The 21,316-nt window shown below is 36.1% G+C and overlaps 1 protein-coding gene, 1 long non-coding RNA gene and 1 pseudogene across 2 annotated transcripts in view; 1 reads left to right on the plus strand and 2 right to left on the minus strand.

The window, feature by feature from the left end:
* LOC130077293 (zinc finger protein draculin-like) overlaps positions 1-10,951 on the plus strand; it is a 31,161-nt pseudogene extending 20,210 nt beyond the window's left edge.
* The window catches only part of LOC130077302 (SLAM family member 5-like), a 217,424-nt gene that overhangs the window by 39,363 nt on the left and 156,745 nt on the right, over positions 1-21,316 (minus strand). The window lies entirely within an intron of this gene.
* LOC130077306 (uncharacterized) lies at positions 15,652-16,648 on the minus strand. Its single transcript, XR_008805729.1, has 4 exons — positions 16,573-16,648; positions 16,264-16,319; positions 16,096-16,171; positions 15,652-15,794 (listed from the first exon to the last, which is right to left on the minus strand). It is a non-coding gene; the product is annotated as an uncharacterized LOC130077306 (long non-coding RNA).

The following is a 21,316-nucleotide window of genomic DNA, read 5'->3' on the forward strand; positions in this document are numbered from 1 at the left end:
GAGGGAAGCATGGTTTTATTCAAGCACCTCCTGCAACACTTATTGGAGTCCTGATTGAGAAACATTGTTTCCAGTTCAATCATGTAAGTTTTGTTCCTCCTTATGTTGTGTAATTGTTTTTCATTTTGATTTATATAATAGTACTATAGATATCTTTTTCTTTTTTTGTTGTAGACGGACTCTTTATACGTTACTTTATATTTTGAGACGGTTGAGTCCATATGAATTGCTAAGGCCCAACTGAAATGGACGTCAAGTGGTTTCTAAACCAATGGATTGATATCACTGCATTACCATGTGGATTAACAAATATCCTAAGTACAAGACTGTGATTTTGTGGGCTATCTAGTTTTTTTATGGATTTCCTTGGACTACTGGAAGAGCACTTGAAGGTTGTTTTTTTTGTTTTGGACATTCAATTTTCTTTGTAGTGATTCCCTTAATTACTCAAAGAATCATTCAATTATAAGATTTCATTTGTAATTTTCTTTTCTACTGATTAAGTCTTTCTTTATAGACCATGAGAGTGGATATTGTTTTCATTTGTTGAACTGGTTTAATTTCAATTTATTTTCATATAAATGCATTGTTTTGTTTGTTTGTTGTTTCCTAAATTGATATAAATGTATAAAAAGTTCATTTCTGTCTTTATTGTTTGTGACTTTACAACTGGGTAACGTAAGATACAATATCTTAAGATTTTGCAACAATACGTTCTTAGCTGGTGGGCCCTTCCTATTATTCAGATATATATATGGCTGCATGCCACTAAAGTGGACAGTGGTTATAACACATCATCTCAAACTGTCAGCAGCGTTCTGTGTGCTCGTTAGCTTGTGAGTTCATTCTTCCAAGAACAACTAGCAAGAGCGTTCTCCCCAAGAACACAAGTCCGTTCTTTGCATTCTTGGTTTTGAGAAACACCCATCGGCTCGCGCTGCATTGGTCCAAACTGATAAACGCTCTGTCAACCACACAATAACGAGTGGTTTCGTTCCGCTTACATTACATTTGCCATTTGATGTTGGCTCGAGTGCGCTTGCCATGCGCAACGCGCGGCGCGCGCCTACATTTAAAATAACGAAATTTTGATCGGCAGGAAAAATGTTCCAACGAACCGTTCGGTTTGAAAATGCGTACCGAAAACCGAACCGAAAGCCTCATACCGAACGGTTCGATACGAATACGCGTATCGTTACACCCCTAGTAGACATGTATAATATAAACAGCACAAGACAAAGTAAAATTATACAAAAAGTAGAGAAGATCAGATAATTTTAACAAGACTAAGAATCAAACAAAATCAAAATATTACACTTCACATAAGGAAAACACAGTAAAGGATTATGTGATCTATGCCAAGTGTAGGAAACTGTTGATCATGTGTTGTTGTTGTTAATATGTCCTAGTAATGAACAGGAAAGGAAGCAACTACAGAGAGAACTAGAACATAAGATGCAAAGATCAGCAACAAATTAAAACGCAAAACAAGGATCTGGTCAAGTTATAAAGGCAGTTTTAAATTTTATAAGGATAGTGGATATAGATTTCATCATCTGAAATCACTTCACTCTCCAGCACAGGAGGTGGCGGTATGCACCTAAAAAGCTGGTATGTGACCCACCAGTAAGAAGAAGATGATGTGTCATTGCTCGCCAAACTCTTCTGACTGGGAGCTGTGAAAAATTTATTCTTCCCTTATTGTGAGTAATATAATAATATAAAGCAGTTTTATACTGTTTTAGCAGCTTCCTGACTCAAATAATCTCTTTCTACCTCAAACACTAGGTCAGATCTCTGATGTTGATCCTGTAAAGTTGGTTTCAGGTGAGTCACTATTAACAGCTGCTGCAAAGTCAATGCCAATTCTTCATGCCAATAGTTTGTTTCCCCACCTCATTCATTATCATGATGTGTTTAAATGACCTGTAAATTGCCACTTAAAGATCATTTCATTGTTGTCAGCCAGTGTTGGGTGTGATTAACATGACTAATAATTAAATTATTTTTTTACTTGAAAAAGTAATGGGATTACTCTTAATTTTTCTGTAATTTAATTAGTTACTGATGTAATTGCATTAAATACTGTATAGACTATAGAACAATTCTATAGACTGTAGAAACAAAATGGTGGATTTAACATCAGAATTTAACGTCTAATGTTAAAATGTATGTTTTTAATGTAACCTCTTTTAAAATACTTTGGTCAGTTTAAGAATAATTTATGCGGTTGTATTTTATTTATTTGAAAGAATTTAAATGCAGTTTCGTGTTTATTGTTGATATATGATTTAAAAAGTCATTATTAATAAGCAATGCAGTACTTTTTAGAGAGAATAATTAATACAGTAATCTAATGACACCGTTGAAGAAGTAATGAATTACTTTTAATTACTGGTGTCAACATACTGAGGCAAACTACATATTCACCACTTTTGATATCTATATAAATACACATACCTTAAGATAATACCTTTTTTATAGTCTGCACTGATTCTTCATTTTCATATAAAAACCAGCTTACAAAAGCACTGGTACATGGTAAGTTAGATGAAGTTGAAATCGATTGGATTGTTATTCGTTTCTTACAAATCTGTACATTTATTTCTAAGTTTGTTTATTTTTTATTATGGTATAAAATGAAAAACAATCCAGTAACTTTACATTTTAATAGATGAATATTTGAACAACACATAAATGCTTAAAATGTGAATTAAGGAAAACATAAATTCAGTAACTGATTTATATATTTATTTTTATTTTCACAGGTCTGTTTCTGTCACACAGCAATTCACCCCCAGTGAAGCTCCTCCTACAGGAAATTACCAATAAATGCTGGAATATTTTCATCAGTCTAAGAGTGATGAAGACAGAGTTGAACAGTGAGAACATGAATGATCCAGAATCCTGTAGAATAAAACATGAAGATACTGAAGAACAAAGAGGTTGGTGTTTATTCTTGATTCTTCATTAATGATGCTAAAAGTCATTAAGGTTATAAACTTAATCAGTGGTGTAAGCCCGTCTATTGGTCCAAAGAGGGTTTCCAATAATACGGGAAAGGTCTCTGCGTGTTGCTGTCTATCCTTTTACGCAACACAAGATTAAATGGAACACAGTTTCTCATTTTCTCGTTAATTCATCTGACTCCTGTGGTAGAAAATTTAAGCTGAATATTAAGAAAACCATGTTTTAACATTTGACCTTGTTTAACCTGCTAAATCTCTAAAACAATGTTCTGACGTTCTGTACATGAATGTATGTGTGTCGAATCCCTGACTGTGTGTATAAATAACAAATATGGGAAATGAAACTAGACAGATGACTAGGTTAGAACTTGTGATCAATGAAGTAATCGTTAAAACAAATTCTTCTCTACCCAGTAACAGAAGAGACTGTAGATGAATAACCAATCAAATTAATGTCATTATGCCATACCTCCCTATTCTATAAAAACTGTTGTTTCTGTGTTTTCGGTGGGATTCTCAATGGGATTTGTCTGAGATCCTCCGGCCATGCTTATTGCTACTTTTTGGGAGATTCTCTGAGAACTGCTCGAGAACTCCCAGCCGTAATAAAGAACATTTAAAGGACAATTGACCCTTCGCTAAGCCACGCCCGAAAACCGCCACTGGCCAATCGTGGCTTAGCAACCGTAACTAGGCGCGGGAGGTCTGTCAAGCTTTCGAGCGAGGGAAACTTGCCGAAGCGTTGTGTGTATGGATTGTGCAAATCTAATACCCGGTATCCTAAAAGTTTGGACGGTGGGGTGGAATTTTTTCCCTTCCCGAAACCTAAAAGCCAATCGGAGAAATGCCGTGCATCGATTAAGCAGTGTGGGAGACCCACTCACAACTAAATGTCAACAGGATTAACAAAAAAAAACTATTGCTTGGAAATAATGGCGGTTCTTTGTTCATAATGCATATATTTGAACGTAAAATAAGACGATTAAAGGCAAGACGGAGGCTCACTGACATAGGCCTACTTTAAAATATATTTCAGCATTTTGTTAATCGACGGCCTACTACCCCTGAGTAACTTTAATCAAATTAAAGTTTGCGACCGATCGCGGCTCTCCCGGTGTTAGTGTTTTAGATTGATTGATAAGCTGTTTGATTTATAATTATTAGATTATTTTCACATTTCACTTACCCTGCTGTGCATGAACATAGCTGTTCCTCAATTTGTGTGTTTCCCATTTGAATGGTCTGCTAAGGAGGCGGCTGCGGCTTGCGCTGGGACCTATAGGCTTTAGCTTCAATTTTGATTAAATTATTCTCTAATCGGTTGCATATTATGTCGAGAATATATCCCTCGAATGCATACTGCAGTCCCTTTTGTCTTGCTCTCTCAGATATTTCACCTGTTCGCCAAAAATGACTAATTATTCCCTTGGGAATGCCTGACACCAGTGCATTCCCACTGTAATAGACGTGGCAGCCGCGAAAGCTTGTCAGGCGTAGCAACAGTAACTAAGGAGGGCGGAGCTTAGCGAAGGGTCAATTACTCAAGTCTGTCTGTCATTAAAGCTGCGCAGCATAGAACAAGTAAGTTAGAATTATTAGCACCCAGCCGACGTCGATGAGTAGACGCGCTGAGGATATAGGACCAGTACCCAGCCGACAGGGTGGGAATTATGTAATTTTAGGGGCAAGGCCATTTGGCCTCCACCTTTTTTTTTTTTTTTTAGGGGCACCAAGGCCATATGACAGGGCACAAAGGCCATTGAGTACAATTCGATGGTTTTCCCATTCAGATTGATACCATAACATCCTAATTTGGAATAAGACGGCCTGGATTATGACTTTTTTAATAAAAAAAAAAAACATTTTTTAATGAGAGAGAGAGAGCCATTACATCCAGAAGGTATACACCCGGTCCCTCACACAACAATAGAAACAACATAAATGCCAATAAAAGCACAAGTATGATCTCATTTGAAAGCTGACACCTGGTAGTTTAATGTAAATGTAGAATTAATTATTGTCATAATGAAAAAAATAGTTATAAATAGATTTAAAAAATTAAAGTTATGAGAATTTTTTTTTTATGAAACATCTTCATGAAAATAAAATTGAAGTTGGCATTGTATCAATCTAGAAATGCACTGCAGCTAAAGCCACATGTCTGACCATGTTATACTTAAAATCTGAAGAAGATATGTCTAAAACTCTGTATTTAGGTAAATGTTTTTCAAGATCATGTCATATGACTTTATTTATTAGCTTAGCACACCATCAATATACGACAATTTATGAGATTAAAACCATGTTTGTGCTCTAAACTTACTTTATAACTCAAGTCGAGTGTTCTAAATAACCTTCTGTGATCTGATTTGGCTTCAGATAAAAAAAATCAGACAGAAAATATAATATTTTATGTATAATGCAACGATGATAAAGTCTGCCGATTAGCATAACATTTTACATATAATCTATTACAATGAAAATGCCTGACATGGCTCGAAGAACACAGGTAAGTCAAATATCATTGCAAAAATGTTTATTGTCTTCAAAACGACATAATCTGCATGTTACAGCGATCTGTTAGCTCTGTTTGTGGTCGGAGATTTGGGATTTCCTGCATTGTCGAACGCTCTTCTTCATGTGTTTCAAATATGAATAATGTGTTCAGTAGAGCGCCGGCGCCCTCAGGCTGCTGGTATGAATTGAAAACACAGCACACCAGTATACAGCGCTCATAATGATTACATCGACGCATTTGGCTATAAATTCAATAAAATATTATTCCTGTCAATAGAAATCTGATGTAAACTGATAATATATCAATATTTCTCCAAATCTGCACACTTTTGAGCTAAAAGCCGTGAGGGACGTTGTTTTGTGAATCGCTGTCATGACAGCACAGGAGTTTTTTTATGAATGGGAGCGTCTGACGCAAATGGTTACGTGCGTGTCGTTCTTCTGTTGGTGCTGACGTTACATGCTTCTTGCACTGCTGTTTTGAGGCGTGAGATCATCGATGTGATTATGACACTGCACCTGCGCGAATCCACGAACTAATTGAAGTTCAGAGACTACTTGGGTGGCTCGCTGTAATTCAAAGCAAGCCCACTATGCCGCACTGGCGCTTTATACATGGAACTTGGACAGGGCCAGGGCGCACAGGCCATTGTGGCCGTACGATGATTTTTTTTTTCATGAAGGCCAAAGTGTAGGGCAACGGCGGCCATGGCCGCGTGGCCGCGGTATAATTCCCACGCTGCCAGCCGACGTCGATGAGTAGATGCGCTAGGGTATAGAGTAGGACTTGGCTGATCTGATTAAGTGTTATACTAGAATAGTTAGTCTTAGGGAGACAAATCTAAAATAGTTAGGTTTGAAGATAGAAAATCCATCACACTCCATAAATGAAAACAGGTTTAATGATATCTGTGTATCATCAAATGTTAACGAAAGTTTGATTAATCTTTTTAACTCTTAATTATGTTTTACCCGCTCAGATTAGGAAACTATACCACTTCGAGGTCCGTGCTTCTTTCGCAGGTCTCCTACACAATCTCGTCAGTTTCCAGTCATCAAACGGAGGCGATTGGCTAAATATCTGAGATATGCCGTATTCACATGTACACAATCAAAAGATACTTTAATAACCCCCTTGAAATGCCTCCTCGTGAATTTAATTTAATCGTTTTAATTCAATAGAGATTTTGGCCACCATTAAAAGACATCAGTCAATCAGCTTCACTTCTCTCAAAATGTTTTTTGATTGGCCAAGCCCGTGATCACACACGCACGCGTATTAAAGTAACATTGAATCAAAACAGAGGTAAACGAGACACACCCGAATCTAAGCTGATCAAACAGCATTTGCTGCTACTTAGATGGAAAATATCTTGTCTCTGCACCCAAGCACGCTTGAAGTGATGCCGGCTATTAGTCGTCACTAATCTGACGCAAAACTTGTGGAAGTATACGAATCCGATAATCTATTTGGGAAAAATAATCTTAGAGTCAGTCAGAATAAAATCAAACGTTTACATTTATTGACCAGGTAATGAAGCAATAATTCAAATCCAATTAATGAAATCATCAGTTAATCATATCATAACAACAATTCAGAAATCGAGGAATCTGGAGAAATTATTACCTGGCAACGAAAATTAGACACTGTTGTGTGGGCAGTCAAGCTACAGACTCCCCGAACTTTTCTGCTCCTTTTCCTTATAAACCCAGATATTCAATATTCTTTACCAAATGGTCTTGTCTGTCATTATAACTAGATTTTGGTCCCCTCTAGAGGGGTTTACAGCTTGAATGGGTTCTTGTTTTACATACAGGAGATAGTTTGAATGGAGTATCTGGGGGAGGCGACACCTTTAAGGGACACATCAATTTCGCATACTTTATAACTTCTTTTAGCTTTTCATTATAGTTGGGAGAATGAGACCATTTTACTAGGTGCACTGAGACACTTAAAATGAGACCAAACATGTATAGTTACTTTTTGTACACACATAATGTTGCATGGGTTTTCAGTGAGGAAGAGAAGAGCCTAGAAATCTAGACGCACCCTAGCGGCAGCAAAAATTATTTTGCAGCAAAGTGTGGTCTAGCAACTCTTCATAGACTTTTGAGCTGGAAAACCAAAAACTGGTCCTGCCAATCAGATCGTGTAGAGTTGGTGGGCGGGCTTAACATAATGACGGCAGAGTTATGACGGTTCCGCGTGATTTCCATAGGTGATTTCCCTCTGCTTGAAAACAAAGAAGATGCTGCTGGCGAACAGCGGTCTTTCGAATCGGCTTTGGCCGCGACTCTGGATGACTTGGAGTTAAGAGAACGTCACTTAAGTCATTCCTAAAAAAGGAAGATGTGTTCAGAGTTTTGACGACCGGATACGGCAAAAGTTTAATATACCAACTAGCTGGTTCACTGGTGGAAAAACGCATGGGACTCACTCAGCCACAGCCGTTCGTTGCTCTGGTTGGTTAAGCACTGTCCTATTGCGTGCCGAGGGATATTGAAAGACAACCGTTTATGCCGCCCCTCGGATTGAGGTATGCCAATTGTGAGTTCCCAGACCTAACATCTTGATGTAGGTCTGGCTTGCCAGGCTAGGGAGCAGGGGGATGTGATGAGACTGTAAGAGTAAGGTGTGAACTGCACTGTGTGCTGCGTCTCGGATGTTGCTGTTACATATTGTAGTGTTACAAATTTTATTAAATGTTTAGTTAGGTTATATAAACTGAATTTAGCATTTGAGGTATAAATACAGAGTTTCCAGCTGTGTAAATGGCCAGTCCTGTTTTTGGGTATTGGTCAGATTACTGAAACTTTTAATGGCTCTTGAAGCTCCTGTCTCAGCAAGAGAGTTTCTGCCCGTCCAGTTCACCTGACTCAGTTTGAATGGTTATGCTTATTGGATTAGGATTGGTAACACTTTCAGTCTAGGGCAGGTTCCTAAACCTGTATACATCATTTACATGCTTTTTTCATCACAATGTAATGCTCCGCCCCCAAATGTTTATATTGTAATGGAGCGTTTCCCTTAGTCAGATTTGTCGTGACTGCAGCTACCAACAGCTCGTGTTCCTAATAAAGAATCCTGCTGAAGATACCCACCGAGTCTCCTGGTCTTCGCTTCTGAGTTTCCTACACTTTAGAAGGAAAAAAGTTCACAACAATATGCAAGAGGGAGTTCAAATGTTAATTCTCAGGAGAGCTCAGACGAACTGGCACCTGGCTTACAGTGGTAATGTTGAATGTGTTTTTGTTGTACTTAATAACATCATAATAGCTGTGAAATAACATAGTTAAAGTAGCAAATAATATTTGGGACACGTTCCATGAACTGGGTACAAAATGGAGCCTGAAACTCAATTTTCTTTTTTGCCTATTGCTTTAAAGCAGCGTTTTTTTTTTTAACTGGATTTTTTGGGGTAATTCTCTGAATGCGCGTTGTGCTGCAAAAAAGAAAGAGAGACTAGACCGGTTAGCAGGCTTGTTTCAGACAAACTGTCTTGCTGGTAGATCAGACAAACTCAGACTGATGATTCGTTCGTGTCATCAAGTTTTAAACTTTTGTTGTTTGACCGACCCCCTGAAAGGGGTTCTGACCAATTAGACATTGTCTTTAGTCTGGGTTGTAACTATGCTCTCCTCCCCTCACATTAATCAACATATTATCTTCTTCCCACCCATGCAGTGTACAATTCAGTCCTGATTTTTATAAACTATTCAAAAAATTGTCATAATGGCATGAACAATAAGTTGAATGGTTTAAATCGCTAGAAAGTTTGAACTGGCAAGGCCTAAAAACACATGAAATATACATTTTCACTGACACTGGTTTATCTGTTTACGAGTATATCACCTACCCATAATAACCTATAACCTACCCATTACCTATAATTGCATTAGTGTCCATCTCGAATTGCATGTTATAATTATTAATAATGTTTTTTATTTGTATAATTTTAATAATTATAATCAGTCTAGATTATGAAATACATGCTAACAGCACTATTTTTAGTAATTAAAGCAAAGAAAGTTACTACCTGTGAATACTGTGTGAATCCATCAAAGGCATTTCCCTGCATAGGACAAACAGTTTGGAAACTGGATCGATATCTGATTTAAAGAAAAAAAAAATGCTTAGATATCTGAAAAAAATATAGGTAAATTCACGGTCAAACGGTCAATCTCTAATACAGGGATGGGCAACTTCCGTCCTGGAGGGCCACTGTCCTGCAGAGTTTAGCTTCAGCCCTGATAAAAACTCACCTGCCTGTATCTAGTATCTAGTAATCCTGAACACCTTGATTGCCTTGTTCAGGTGTGTTTAATTAGGGTTGGAGCTAAACTCTGCAGGAAAGTGGCCCTCCAGGACCGAATTTGCCCATCCCTGCTCTAATATAAATGCTTCAAAATAATAGTTGTGTAATATTTTGTTTTCTGCTTTCTGCTATAACAGTACATCAGGGTAAATGTTTTATGATTTACAGAAAATTAAACCTTTCTTTCTTTCATCTTAGATCTGATTGAAGAGAATGAGGAGAGTGAAGAACTGAATGAAGCGGAGGAGAAACATCATCATGTCAAAACTGGAGAAAAATCTTTCAGCTGCTTGTGGAGTGAAAGTAATTTTTTATTGAAAAGAAGAGCCAAAAAATATTTTACCTGCCCTCAGTGTAGAAAGAGTTTCCCATACAAACAAAGTTTTGAAATTCACATGAAAATCCACACTGGAGAGAAGCCACACACATGTGATCAATGTGGGAACAGTTTCAGACAAAAAGCAGGCCTTAAGGAACACATGAAAATCCACACTGGAGAGAAGCCGTACTCATGTGACCAGTGTGGGAAGAGTTTTAGAAATGCAGACACTTTTAAATCACATCTGTATTCTCATTCTGGAGAAAGACCGTTTATCTGTGATCAGTGTGGTAAAACCTTTGTTAGGCCAGAATACCTGAAGAACCACATGAAAGTTCACACAAAGGAGAAGCCTCATGTGTGTTCTTTGTGTGGAAAGAGTTTTAGTGAGCCGAGTGCTTTAAAAATACATCAGAAAAGACACAGTGGTGTGAAGAATTATATGTGCTTCGATTGTGGAAATATCTTTTTTGATGATGCTCAACTAAAAAGGCACCAGAGGATCCACACTGGAGAAAAACCTTACAAGTGTTCACACTGCGACAAGAGATTCCGTCAGTCAGAACACCTGAAAACACACGAGAGGGTCCACACTGGAGAGAAGCCTTTCACATGTGATCAGTGTGGGAAGAGTTTCGCACGAAAAGGACACTGTAAGAGTCACATGAAAATCCACACTGGAGAGAAGCCGTATCACTGCCGTCAGTGTGGGGAAAGTTTCGCTTGGTTGAATTCTCTACTCAATCATACAAAAAACAAATGTCTAAAATCTGAGTAAGCAGTTCATCTTCAGATTCAGCAACACCGCGAACTTACCAAATGTGACAATGCATCAAGAAATATCTTCAATATAAATCTGCCGTAACCAGCTGCTACAAGAGACGGAACAAAGAAACATTATCATTATTAACATCATTAAAGTGAACAAAGTTCCAGCAGTTTCAAATGTGTTTCAGATCAACTCAAAAGATGGAAGTTTCTCCTAAAAGAGCAACTAAAAATGAAAACAAAAAAACAAATGACCATTCATTTTTTAATTACTTGAGCATGTTACTTTGTAAGAGACTTTTGGAGAAGCTTGTACAGAAATCAGAAGATAGAAACAAACCTACGGTATTATGATTCCTGTATATTTTTCACACGATTAACCCTGGGGCCTGTACCATGATAGTAGTTGAACAAACTCAGGGTTACTGGATTAATTTCGAGTTGACAACACCAAACTAGAGCCATAGAGAGAAAGAGTTGCGACACGATTTGATGTCGCCGCGACGGCTGTCACGTGGTTCATGTAAGCCCCAATAGTTCCAAAACATACGTGGGCTGTCATGTTCTTCTATGGACAGACAGCAGCGATTGCATTATTAAACGGTAAATATTAAATAAAACACACACCCAAGTACTTTTTCAGCTGTTATTGCATTTTGTTAATGTCAGTTTTGCATTTGGAGAGGCAGGGTGACAACTTAGATAAGTTTTAGGCTATATTTTTGGAGGGAAACGCTAGTGTTCATGTTCGCATGGGTAGTAGCACTGGCTTTAGCATCTCTAACTTAACTTTTCCATGTCATTCATCTGATGATGGACGTCTCGTGATATTTATTTTAGCACAACTGGGCTGTATTAGGCTATTGATTCCCGTGATCTTGCTTATAAATTCCGCTTCGTGATCACGCAAAGAGGTCTGCGGTCCGTTCAGAATTCCAACCAATATAAAATATAAATAATTACGCTGTGCATGTACAAATGAATGATTTAGGAGGGAAATAGACTGCTCCCATAACGTAGAAAGCAACGTTCGGTAAATATTCAACCGAAAAATATTCTTCATAAAATTAAACCGGAGAGATAGTTAATGAGTGAATTAACTGTTCCTAAATACATATAAGCACATATATGCATAACCCGTCCCTAACCCATTTAAATAAATGAATTGTGTGTGTGTGTATGTATATATAATATTATATATAGGCTATATATATATATATATATATATATATATATATATACATATAAAATATTATTAAAAATATTATATATTATATACATCAGTTACCGTAAGTTAGCCAACGTTAGTGAAGTGTTGGTCACGTAAGCTATCGCTGCAATTAACCTATTATCTTCCAATAAACATTTACTAAAACTGGCTACATAAAATATAACTACAGACTAGATTCACGAGAGGACGGCTAATGTGTATAAAAGTAAAAAAATACAGTAATTTCATTAATTTACCAGCGAGCGTACTTCGGAAGCACTGAAAATGAATGGGGTTCAATGGAGAAACTATCAGTGTTTGGAACTATCGGCTGCTCCACGACACGCGTTACTTCCGCATTCCAGAGTTCCTATGGCGGTCTATGGGAGTGTCGCAACTCTTTCTCTCTATGGCTCTGCACCAAACCAACCAGGCTTTGTTGGAACCATGATGCTGATCATCAACTTTCTCTCTCAACTAAAATTGTACATGTGTGATCGATTAAGGGTATGCTAATTACATAAATATTATCTAATCATAAAAAATTGTTATTCTAAATAAGCATTACTGAAAGCCAGACGATTTTGTCTTTAAAAGTCATTTGCTATGTAGTGACCTTTAATTTGGAGTAGAAACAGGTGGAGTGACTTTATCGCATCAGACGTGTGTCACTTTGCTCACTGCTGATTGGTCCAAGTTCGGTCTGCAACCTCTTACCTGGAACATAACCTGCCCCGGACCAGGTTAGCCGTGGAGCGTAAGCTACTATATGGTGATGAACACTGCTAAAAGCCAAACCACTTTCATGGTGCCTAAAACCCAGGGTTGGCGCAATATAAACTGAAACATACCTGGCTAGCCACCTAAACCGGCTTCATGGTATAAGGCCCAGGTTTAATATTTTTAGAATAAAGATTAGTTTTGATTGTGATCTGATTTCTACATTTTATTAGGCTAAGTACTTTGTTTCACTAATCTTAGTCATGTAATTTGAGAATATGTAGTTTAAAATTATGAAATGCAGATGCAAATGAAGTGTTATGAATAATTGTTTTAATGTTTTAATTTCCCAATAGAGCTTCTGAACGCCTAATAAATTATATTTCACCTGTATTTCAAACAACTTTCACTGTTTTACCCCTTTTTAAACACTTTTTTAAACACTTTTTAAAAACCCAAAATTATTTTGAAAGAATTTGTTCTAGTCAGGTAATGTGGACCATTATCATGTGGAATCAGAACAAGAACGGCACAGGTCAGCTCAAATTCTGAGGCTTTTTGCTAGCATGACAGTTTGCAAATGAATTAAGTGTTATTTGTATATATTGTTGAGATAATTATTCATTTAATATTCACTGAATACAAATGCTGAGGTGTCTCTCGTCCATCAGCTGATCTGATATTCCCAACTGTAATGAAGATGAACGTAACTTTTATTAAGCATTATTATTATTCCAGACTTTAAACAAATAATGATTTAAATGTTTTGAACATTTGCATTGTAAGAATGTACAGACTTCAGATATAAAAACACAGACTCGTTAATGTTTTCTCATAGAAAACAGGTGATTTCCATTAATTCAATAGAATTTGAGGGAATACCAATATGCCACCACGTGACGTTACTTGTCATGACTTACGATTTCTGCAGTATCCAGTATGTGCTATGTGTAGAATGCAGATTTTCTGTATTTGTCAGTATCTGCTAAATACAACTCAAAAACACTAAAATCGGTGTTCGGAATGGCATACTACCATACAACTACTATTTTACAATGTGTATATTGCGAATAGTATGTGAGTTTTCTGTATGCATGGAATTTGAGGAATTACCTACATTTGCTGAAATCTGATGTTTTCATCTGAAGACACTGCATGGGACCTGGCTGAGGTGGGATACTGTTTCCCACAACGCAACACACTTAACGGGAATAATTATAAATGTAGCCTAACATTTTTAGAAGTAGGCTACACGTTACACACTAGCTGTGTTTCCGACAACACTATCATTAAATAAATACTTTAATCTCTATGGCATTTTTCCTGAAAATAATGATTCAGTGATGCAAACAGAGTTCAATGCTTCAACAGAACAAGAACATAGTGTCGTTATTCATTGTTCAAAGTCCATTTAGTGTTGATCCAAATCGGTTCAATAACTGTGCAAATGTAATCAATTAGGAAATGATCAATTTATATCAATAACTTTTGTATGCTGACAAAATATAGTCTGCTTACCTAATGTAGGGCATAATCTACCTACCATATTCCTAAAATAATTATTTGTGATGTTTTGTAACCCAGCTATGAGTTATTTTATAATTAAAGTATTCTACACAGAAAGTGGTAGGTATGACTGCAGTAATAAGTTACCTGCATCCTTAAAATTATCCAGCCTAATAGTCAATTTCAAACATGATAATTATATTTTTAGCTTAAGTCAAACCAGTTAATTAATGTTATTACATTAAGTACATTTTTATTAAAAATATCCCTTACGAAAATTAACCATGGTTTTACTACAATAAAACTGTAGTTAACTATGACTGTAGTAACCGTGGTATTTTGGTGTGGTTACTGCGGTATCAAAACCATGGTTTTGATACCATGGTTCTACTACAGTAATATTGTAGTAATACTACAGTAAAACCATAGTAACCATGACTGTAGTAACTGGTATTTTTAAAAACCATGGTTTTGATACCTTGGTTCTACTAGTTATATTGTAGTAATGCTATAGTAAAACTGCAGTTTTACTAAATTATCTTGAATTACATATAAGCCATTTAATTACAACATCTACAAAATAAGAACGGAAAGAAGTTATCATTCTATGATACAGACTTTATTACAAAAATTACATAATCTGAAAGAAAATATAAACTTGCATTTGTTCTCACATGTGACAAAACAATAATTTGACTACAAAGTTATACAAATTTATTGGTGATAAAGTGGTGCTGTGCAATGGTAAAAAAAAACAGTTTCTTACAAATAACAAAAATAGCATTTTGTTCTACTGTAATAATGATTTATATACAAAAATAACATAGGCCTAGTACAAATAAACATGATTTAGAGCATCTTTAAATACACAGCATCTACCTCCTCTAAAATGTCTGTAACCTGTGAACACGTGTCCAACACAAGCATGTTTGCAATTTATACTGTACATACATTAAAAGGATTACAGCAATATTACTTGACAAGAACAATAAATACTATAAATTCAGAAGAAATGAGCCGATCTTTTAAGAATGTTTTAAATGATATCCACTCACAAGAGATGAAGACAGAGTCTCCTCATGGGGGATGAATAATCCACACTTTAAATTGGCTTTATGCACAGCTTCACTACTTCCTGAACTTCAGCCAGCCCTTTGTTTCCTGTCTGCCATTATTGGACAAACTGATTAATCCAGGTGTGCCTGGCCTCAGTAACAATAATCAGGCACACCTGGATTAATCAGTTTGTCCGATAATGGCAGACAGGAAACAAAGGGCTGGCTGAAGTTCAGGAAGTAGTGAAGCTGTGGCATTAAGCCTATTCTAGGTGAAAAAGGTTTTGTTGAAAAACATGTGATGCCGCATCCATGCCAGTAGGTGTCAGTATGAAGTCTGTCATATGGCCAGTAGGTTACAGTCCAGCTTTGGTTTGGTTCTGTCTCGACCTTCAGCCCAAATGGACGCAGGAGCTAAAATGAGAAGAATACACACCACATTAACACACAAGCTGGAATACTCAACTGCTATTGGTCAGTTGCACTATCGAGTAGCCATGTAATAATGTCCAAGTGTAATAATGTCCATTCAGCCAGTGTTTTCATAAATAACTCATACAGTATTAGGGCTCCAAAAGCCAAGCAGAAATAATGTAGTTAATGTTTAACACCGGGTTTCAATACCCATCCCTACATATGGGTGAGTTCATATGGATGAAGGCCTGTTGTGTTCTGTCTCTTGGTTTGTGATAGTGGCAGCTATTGTGAAACTCACCTTCGTCATGTACTGAGTGTGGATGGCATCAAGATCTTGTCCTGAAGAATCACAGGGCCAAACGATTATATCTCATCTGGTAACAAGAGCATAGCCATAACTTTAAGATCCCTGAATTAAAGAATTTCAGTATTTATCAGTAAAAAATACATAAAAATAAATAAATACCTTTGAGTTGGACAGTATGTTGTCTGTCTCATTGGCCAACATAATTAAAAACACACCTAGAGAAATAAAATAAAATATACCAATGACCATGATATCCTGTTATCATAATAGTTAAATTAATTATTATAAATATGACCATTATAACATTTGCCGTGGATTATTTGGCTGATTATTTAGCCTACAGGCTTCTCAAGGACAGTCTCACTGAAAAAAAAAAATGTAAAGTGTGAGACTTCATTCAAAAGCATAAATCCTACAGACCCCCAACTTTTGAACAGTAGTGCACTGTATGTTTAAAGTTTTGCTTACTAGTCGAGTTCATAGTCGTGGAGATTTTCTTGGACGGGGTGCAGCAGGCCATCAGCATGATGATGATCTTCTAGAACATAACATACAATGTGTCACAGAGCCAACAATGTTGCATAGGGTTTATTACAAGGAAGCAAGCTAGAGCAGAGATGAAATGCAGAAAAGAGAAATAATATATATATATGAAGAGTTTGGTTCCAAAACGCAATAAATCCATTTAGATTAATTTGAGTAAAAATGTGTTTTCTTTACCAAGAAAGTAAAAAGATGAAAACCACTATTTTCTGTTTCAAACTTTCACATTGCATTTGTAGGTCATAATAACAAAAAAAAAAAAAAAAATCCAGGTTTTGATTTTCAAAGTTTATTATAAAAACGGATAATTTTTTTCCCCAACATGCAATAAATCCATGTTTTTTTTTCAATCAAAATGCAATTAATCCATTGAATCAATATAAAAGTTTTCTTTTTCATATTGAAACTGTTGAAAATACACAACAACGTAAGTTTATTAGTATAATATTTTTATTAAGAACTGTAAAGAAGATTGAAAACATTTTTCCTCCTCCCGAGTGCCTCATCTTCTTAATCTCCTCACATAAATGATTCGATTTCGATGCCTTACATCTCTTACCCACCGCAGAAACAATCACAGGTTCATCAATGCCGTCAAAATTATTCATTTTTTGTTTGTTTGTTTATCGAAAAGTGCAAAATAGATAAGAAAAACTAGGAAGCCGGGTGTATTTAAGACGCTGCCGTTACTGTTTACATTGCGTGGAATGCTGCGTTGTGATTGGTTGAGAGCGGATATATCGCATTCTGCAGAGAAGGGAGACTGGCGTTTGTCGCGGTTTGGAAAGAAAGGGAGAAAACATGACAGAATAACACGGCGGATATCGCATTTTACTTAAAATTAAACATTGACTTTTCAATACCAACCAGATACAATACTGATTTTTGCAGTAACTAATTTTTTTTTTAAAAATGGCGTTTATCGCGTTTTGGAACCAAACTCTTCATATATACAACTTAAGGTAATAGAGGGGTTACACCAACGTCACGTTCTGGGCGGTAACCCGGATGCGCGGCCATTATGGAGGCACTCGGATGTAAACAACAGCATGGATTGCACTGTTTATGTACTACTGAACACATTGTTATACTAATAAACCACGGAAAAAACACGTGGTAGGTGCGAAATCATATAGAGAAGGACTTGGGAAGCAAGAGAGAGCGCAACATTTTGACAAACTAAAGTTAATATGTGGTAAAGATCCGAACGAGTTAGGTTCTCTAGCACGTAACATTACTGCAATTCTTCCATCTATTTATTATAATACCGACATAGGATACGGTCAGATTGTCAGTCCAAAAAAGCACATGAAATCCGTTTCAAGTTACATCCATATGTGGTTTGAAATCCTATTCAAATCACATATCAGGACATCAGCCTCAGTCTGAACGATCGGATTTCGCGTGGTATGTCTTAAAATGCAAACGTCATTTATAGGATACATGCTGAAAGTCACTGTCGAAATAATGCTGTGTTGTTGCAAAGTGCCGGACGAGCAGAAAATTATTATTTCTGAAACCAGCGCAGACGAGCGTGGGAAAAAAGCCGTACATGCAGCCTCCTACAGTTCTGCCGCAGTAGTCCAGCGCGGCGGCTACACATTTCCATTTGTAACATTCAAAAAAGACAACATCTAACATTATATTGCAAATGCAACCCCCTTATCAACGCAAAGTCATTGACATATTACCAAATAACATGCATGGACACACACGTCGGATCCGAACAGTTGCGATACACAGTGAGGACATCATTTTAGATCAGATTCCAATTTGATACAAAGATAATCGGATTTGGACTGACAGTGTGAATGTAGCCATAGTTAACTAGGTCGACATTTTAGCCATAGTCAACGCTTCATCATTTAGCAGCTACATGTGTCTGATGCTGTACCTCTCTCAACCACAAACGCCTTCTTTCATCAGTTTTTTTGCACTCTTCTCTTTAACTTTTGATAGTCTATAGCACTCGACATGTTTTTTCCCGATGTGACCGATTGGCACAGACCAAAACTCGACCATTTTTCAGCTGCAATAATCAGCCAAATTTGCGAGTCCATTCAGTTCAATGGCATTATTTACGTTCCTTGCCTCCAAAATGGCCGACTTCCGGATTGATGACGCGTCGTGAAACCCCTCTATATATATTGTGAAATAAATCATCTGGAATTATTATCATGATTAAACAATAATTTCCCCTTTGTTGTGGAGGGTTTTTTCTGTCCCTCCTGAAATCCCTTTTTTTTAATTATCGGTATTTGTAAGTGACGTCACTGATTAACAGTAACCGTTACAGTGAACTATTTTAGGTTAAATAGCTTACTTCTAATCACCCATTGACAAATTACCAGCAAAACAAAACTATCAAAAACTGTTATCAACACAAAAATATGGTTAAAACCCCAAACTTATGTAAAAAAAGAGCTCCAGTGTAACGTTAAATTAACTTACGTTACCTCTTCTGAAAACAGTTGAGATGCTAACGGACTTTTTCGAAGACACAAAACCATTTCTATAAAGTAAATATTCAACAGAGCGTATTAATTACACGTAAGAAGGGTGTCAGGAACGTTTGTATCTATTATTAGTGTGATTTTGTTAACTAAACTTACCTGAAAGCAGCGAAAACAACAGCGAGAGACGTTAGTTTTGCTGTGTCAGTTGATGACGTTTCCTCGTTTCCATCTGATCGCGCGCACGCTCCTGTCTTTGAATGCGACTCGAATGTTTACGCGCACGCGCATTAAAACCAGAACACTTCAAAGGCACGCAGCATTTAAATAAACATCTAGAATTATAACATTTTAAATCATGATTTTAAAACTCATTGTGTAGTTCTATGACCCATTCACTTCTATATTTTTCATACCATCACTTTGCTTTTGCTTTTATTTTTATTATATACCCGGTATACCTATTTTTCCTCCCATTCCCCATTCCTGTCACACTTATAACGGGACAAACATGTCAAGTGCTGAGAATTCAGTAGGCTAAGTATATATTGTGACACTGGACCTCAATTTATTTATATATATTATTTTATTTATTCAATTTTATTTATATATATATATATATATATATATATATATATATATATATATATATATAAATGAAGCATGGGTAAGCATAAGACATTATTAATATATATATATATATATATATATATATATATATATATATATATATATATATATATATATAAAACTATTATAATAAGATTATTTATGACATTAAGATTATTCTATTAAGAGTAATAAATAGCTAAATCTGTAATAAATATATACTGTAGTAAAACCATTCTTCATTTTGTAGTTGGTTCTGCTGCAAATGCTGTGGTAAAACCATGGTTCATTTTTGCATTTACTCTGGTTTTACTACAAAACAATATTAATCATGGTTACTGTAGTAAAAACCATGGTTATTTTCGTAGTTACTATGGTTTTACTACAAAAACCATGGTTCATTTTATGGTTACTATGGTTTTACTACAAAAACCATGGTTAAACCAAGGTTATTGTAGTAAAACCATGGTTCGTTTGTAGTTACTATGGTTTTACTACAAAAACCATAGTTAAACTATGGTTTATTTTGTAGTTACTATGGTTTTACTACAAAACCCATAGTTAAACCATGGTTAAAACCATGGTTAATTTTCGTAAGGGATTTGTTGTTGAGCATATCAACTTAATTAATTTTAAGTGAAAAACATTTCATTTCACAGAATCAACTTGACTTTACACCAACAAACATAATTGTTATAAGGTAAGATCAAGCCTGTTGGTGAGGAAAGGTTTCAATCAGGCTTGCACATACATTTATTTGTAAGGTAACCTGGACAGATATGCAGAGTTAATTTTCAATGATTGTCATGTAACTATAGCGTACGAAAAATTATTTGTTGAATATTGTAAATACTATTTCACACACTATTCTTAAGAATAGTATGCTCGGTGTATATTATGCAGTAAGCAGTAAGTTAGTGTGCCATTTCAGACACAGCCATTAGTCGTGTTTGCATAATTTTCGCCTCGCATTGATGACGTCACCGCCAACGCAATCACTGCGCCGATTCTCTTCTGATGTGAGGTAAGCAGTTCACAGTTCTTCGTATATTTATACTATTATAAAAAAACAGCATGTCAAAGCAACATTTACAGGGTCATTTCTGTATTGTTTTCATTTAGTACAGAGCTATTTGTGCGGGTTTTTTTTTCTGGCGTCTGCTGACTGAAATATACATATAACGTTAGCCTAGCAGGCAATGAGGAACTAAAGTTAAATTAATTAATTAAATCATCTGTTTTTGTATGTTAGTCTGTATGATTATTTCGATGTTTGGAGCAGTGAGGGGTTTGTCACTGAATGTTACTTGATCCAAAAAAAATAAAAATAAAAAAAGTAGTAAAAGTTATGGATTAATGAGAATCGATCTCGAGAATGACGATATAACTAAAAAGGCAAAAATGTGTTGTAAATTGAACTATATTTAGGTTCATATGCTGCTGTATGGTAGTTATTATAACTGGTTAATGAAACGGTATCTCCCCGATACGACTTAATAAGTGGGAGTGTCACAATAAACAATTACCTCTTCATGTAAAAAAATAAAATAATAATAATGTAAAAAAATAGACTGACCAACAGACACAATATAGATATTTAGAATATG

The sequence above is a fragment of the Rhinichthys klamathensis genome, unplaced genomic scaffold (genome assembly GCF_029890125.1).
Source record: "Rhinichthys klamathensis goyatoka isolate OS25496 unplaced genomic scaffold, OSU_Roscu_1.1 h1tg000727l_1, whole genome shotgun sequence".
Lineage (NCBI taxonomy): Eukaryota > Metazoa > Chordata > Actinopteri > Cypriniformes > Leuciscidae > Rhinichthys > Rhinichthys klamathensis.